Here is a 4,695-nt window from a genome sequence, read left to right on the forward strand (position 1 = left end):
GACAAGTTATACCAAGACGTAAGGAGGGCGTTTTGGTGGCCAAACATGAAGAAGGAAATCGCAGATTTCGTGGCCAGGTGCCTGAATTGCCAAAGAGTAAAGGCTGAACGATGCAAGCCCAAGGGGCTCGTGCAACCCCTTGAAATACCACAAGGAAAATGGGATTCCATATCCATGGACTTCGTCGGAGGATTACCCCCAACAAGAACCGGCAAGGACAAAATCTGGGTCATAGTGGATCGGCTGACCAAAACAGCACGATTCATTGCCATGAAGGAAACATGGACAATGACGCAACTAGCCCAAGCCTACATAAACCGGGTAGTGAAATACCACGGAGTCCCCCGAAACATTGTGTCCGATAGAGATTCCAGATTCCTCTCGCAATTCTGGAAATCGCTACAATCGGCGTTGGGGACGCAACTAAAACTAAGCACAGCCTTTCACCCCACCACAGACGGCCAAACCGAGAGAACCATCCAAACCCTCGAGGACATGCTAAGAGCCTACACGCTAGACTTCCGAGGGACATGGGAAGAACACCTAGACCTCATCGAGTTCTCATACAACAACAGCTACCACGAGAGCATTCGCATGGCACCCTACGAAGCACTATATGGTCAGAAATGTAGAACCCCCTTATGTTGGGAAGATATGGTCAACCCGGTAACACTGGGCCCCCAATACCTACAAGACACCATAGCTAAGGTCAAACACATCCAGGAAAGGATGAAGGCCGCCCAAGACCGCCAGAAGTCTTACGCCGACCTAAAGAGGAAACAAGCCGAATTCAACCTCGGTGACAAGGTCTGGCTAAGGATCTCGCCCACACGAAGAGTAATGAGGTTCGGAAGAAAAGGAAAACTCAGCCCCCGATTCATCGGCCCTTACGAAATCGTAGAGAAAATGGGGGACTTGGCCTACCGCCTCGCCTTACCCATCGAACTAGAACGAGTACACAACGTGTTCCACGTATCTCAGCTAAAGAAATACATACACGACCCAAGCCACGTACTCCAACCCGAGGTCGTAGACCTCGACGAGTCACTAGTATACGAAGAGAAACCCGTAAGAATCCTGGACACCAAGACAAGAAACACCCAGAACCGAGTCATAGAAATGGTGAAAGTCCTCTGGACCAACCACGGGACCAAGGAAGCAACATGGGAACTTAAGGACACAATGAAGGAGCGGTATCCCGAGCTTTTCACACCAGGTAACTAAAAGAAAACCTTTCACCAAGTGCCAAGCTTCGGGGACGAAGCTTCCTGTTAAGGGGAGGAGAGTGTAACACCCCGTGTTACGAGTCCTAAAACCAATTAGTTAATTAATCAATAGCCCAAGAGAAAGAATAAATTATAATGATTAATTAGGGAAAAAGGCCCACCATAGTCCGTGGGCCCTCGTATATAAACCCAACCCCTAATCCCAATAGGATTAGACTCTAAATAAGATCCCTAGATCTATAAATAGGGAAATTAGGAGGCACCTAGAATCCCCACCACAATAATCTCTCACCACCCAAAGAGCTCCAAGAATTCCCCTAGGAGAAATCAAGAAATCAAGAAAGCTTAAAGAAAGATCCTTCATTGCCAAGGAATTAATTAAGGCTAAGAGGTAACCCATGTCTCAACAAAACCTATTTTCATAGCTATGATTCTCCCTTAGGGTTTCCCCCATATTATTGTGATTGGCGAGATACGATGATGATTATTGATGTTTGATGTGATGATCCCATGAGGGATCTTGATAATCTTGATATTGGGAGATTCTTGATAATTATGGAGTTCTTGATGATTATATGGAGTTCTTGATGATTATGTGTTGTTCTTGATAATTGTGTGATGCTCTTGATGGTTATGTGTTATTCTTACCGAATCTTGCAATTAGAAGACAAATCGTATCCTTGTTGATATAAAAGTGATTAGAACCCTAGGTTGTATCGTATGTTATGATTCTTGGATTGTGGGGTGGGGAAATCGCATGTTTGGGTGTTGATTATGTCTAGAAAAGCATGATAGGTTATGTGCCATTCGTTTCTCGTATTTGATCCGTTAATTGTCTACGTGTTGTCGTTAATTGCGTTGTAAGGTGTCTAAGCATGGTTTCGGGTTCCACAATGGTTCTCGGGGCGCAAAAGTGATGAAAAGAGTCAGTGGGGGGTAGGTGGGGGGGTAGGGGACCCGCCACCTACCCACGGTCGTGAAACACCGCCCGGCAGCGGGTAGCCGGCGGGCGGGCAGCTGCTCGCCGGCGACCCGCTGCCCGGAGCAGTACTTTTCGGCGAGCAGCCGGCGGGTGGCCCCCACCCACCGGCTACCCGCTGGAATTTCCCCCACCTTGGGTTCCCGGCTTCCCCGTTTGATGTTCCCCTGTTCCCCGTGGTGTCCCAACGGACTCCGTTTATCGTGCCTATGTCTAGTTTGATGTTTCGGGTACCATTCGTAGGTTTATGAGTCTATTATATTGCATGCTAGTTGAATTGGTATCCCGTTGACCTAGGTGGAAGGAGTATGAACCCCTTAGGACTATTCTTAGTATGTGATGGATCACGCATAGGTTTTGTTATGCGCTTTCTCCCCCTTCCCAATGTGTAATATGGGTTGCATGTGCTTGCTATGTGTTATGTGTGGGTGTTACCCCAATTCGGTTGCGATCGGATTGGTTATCCTGAGCTGCGGTTCAGAAGCTGGCTGCGGTCAGATTGATAATCTTGGGCTGCGGTCCACCGTTTGGTTGCGATCAAACGTTTCTATACGAGCTGCGGTTCGTCCTCTTTCCTGGCTGCGGTCAGATGACATTCTCTTGGGCTGCGGTCCACTGTTTGGTTGCGATCAAACACTATGATGAGCTGCGGTTCATCGGTCGGTTGCGATCGATCCCTCCGTGTTGCGATACGGGGCAGGGTGCTGCGGGGCCGTGTCAGAGCTATATGCGCTGACCCTCATGTATGGGCATGCGATTGGTCCTGTGGCGCCAACAAAGTGTGTTATGTGTTGTGACATGGACGAGTTGTGATTACGAGTGTCTTGGGGGATGTGACTATGGGATTTATATTGGGGATTGTTCATGTTGGGTTATGATCATTGTTTATGCTTTGCCTTATCTGCCTTATCTGTTGTGAACTGCATATGCTCGTTATAACTGTTGCTTGTGTCTGGCCTTATCTGTCGAGTCATTCCCGGTTTTAAAGCTAGAGTTCGTAGGATATATCTTCATGCTCAAAATGGTTTTCGTATATATATCTCTATATGTATTGTATTTCAACGCGTTGGAGTGGGTTACCAGCATCTCTCGCTGAACAGATATATTTGGCTTTCAGGCATAGAAGATTAAGTCACTGGAGCGCGCTAGAACTTGGAGTATAGAAGTAGATAGTTTTCCCTTTAGGCCTGCGTGCCACGTTTACGTAATTACGCTTTGAGGATATTAGTTAGTTAGCCTGTGCACTTGGGTTCTCTAGCCCAGGTGTGACATAGCACCCCGTACGCTTGTATTTATTTCTTGGGATTTAATGAGATTCTACCTTTATTATAAGTTTAAAAAGTCTTGAAAATCTGGGGTGTTACAGCTAATATATGTAATTTATAACCATTAAACAAGGCACAGTCAAGGTTGTCCTTAACAGTAAGATCTAAAATTCCTCTTGACACCCTTTGATTCAACTAATATTTAATATTACATACTATGATTCTTATTCATAAAAAATTATACTTTTAATAACTGGTGATATAAAGATTTGCAGCAGCTATGATGTTACCCAAATTTGGGTTAATTCTTATTTTCCAGAGTTTCAAGAATTTAGAGAGAGGTAGGTAACACACTTTCAGCACACAATTTGTAGGATTATAGACATAAACATATGATTCTGTATGTAAAAAAAAAAAAAAAAAATTACTGACAGGCTTAAAGGAGAGCAGACACCAATGCGTAGCATAGTTTCCATGTCAAGCATGAGCTATGGCAGTGCATTTGAGGACTTCTTATTCGGACAAATGAATGTATTCACCATTTCAGAGATATATGAAAAGAGAGAAGTAAGTAGACCCAGAATTTTTTATGATATATGTGCAAAAAATTAATAACATTATTAGCTCATCTTAACTTTGTAGTATGGTGACTTTTGGGTTGCGGCTAAAATCGTAGGCACTGGATGATGGGTTTTCTGAAGAGATAATCATATCCTATTAGTTTAATAGTTGAGTTGTGATGGAACAGGAATGCTCTAAATTTGTGTGTTAATATTACAAATTTTCAGGATTTGGATTATGAGGATGTTGCAGAGAGTCCAGGACTACCTATCAAGGAAGTGAGGGAAGGTGATGCAAGTGATTGTGGAGCAGTCAAGAGGTCCTTGCTTGATGAGTTCTCCTCTACGCAAAGCTCTAAGAAGACTAAAGAGTGCATGGTGAAGATGGAAAAATTGGACTGATTTGCTCTGTAAACTAAACTTGGCTGGTGACAATTGTTAAATGTGGTTTTTGGACAATTTAAACTGGTGGCAATGTATTAAACTACATTATGTTTTTTGGACAAGTGTTGTGTCTGGTGGCACACAAATATGGGCAAACAATTGTCATTTCACTTGAAAATGGTATATCTTATTGGTTTCTATAGTCCAGGTACTAAGATAGATATCAAATGAGATATCATATGGACCAAACAATTTGCCAAGTCTAAAGTCTAATATACTAA

General features: G+C 43.9%; 1 long non-coding RNA gene across 1 annotated transcript; it reads left to right on the forward strand.

Annotated features, from left to right (window-relative positions):
- The first annotated feature begins 3,728 nt into the window (after positions 1–3,728).
- Positions 3,729–4,144, forward strand: LOC109157597. Its single transcript, XR_002050256.1, has 3 exons — positions 3,729–3,811; positions 3,905–4,037; positions 4,113–4,144. It is a non-coding gene; the product is annotated as an uncharacterized LOC109157597 (long non-coding RNA).
- Positions 4,145–4,695: the final 551 nt, after the last annotated feature.

The sequence above is a fragment of the Ipomoea nil genome, unplaced genomic scaffold (genome assembly GCF_001879475.1).
Source record: "Ipomoea nil cultivar Tokyo-kokei standard unplaced genomic scaffold, Asagao_1.1 scaffold0298, whole genome shotgun sequence".
NCBI classification, from domain to species: Eukaryota; Viridiplantae; Streptophyta; class Magnoliopsida; order Solanales; family Convolvulaceae; genus Ipomoea; species Ipomoea nil.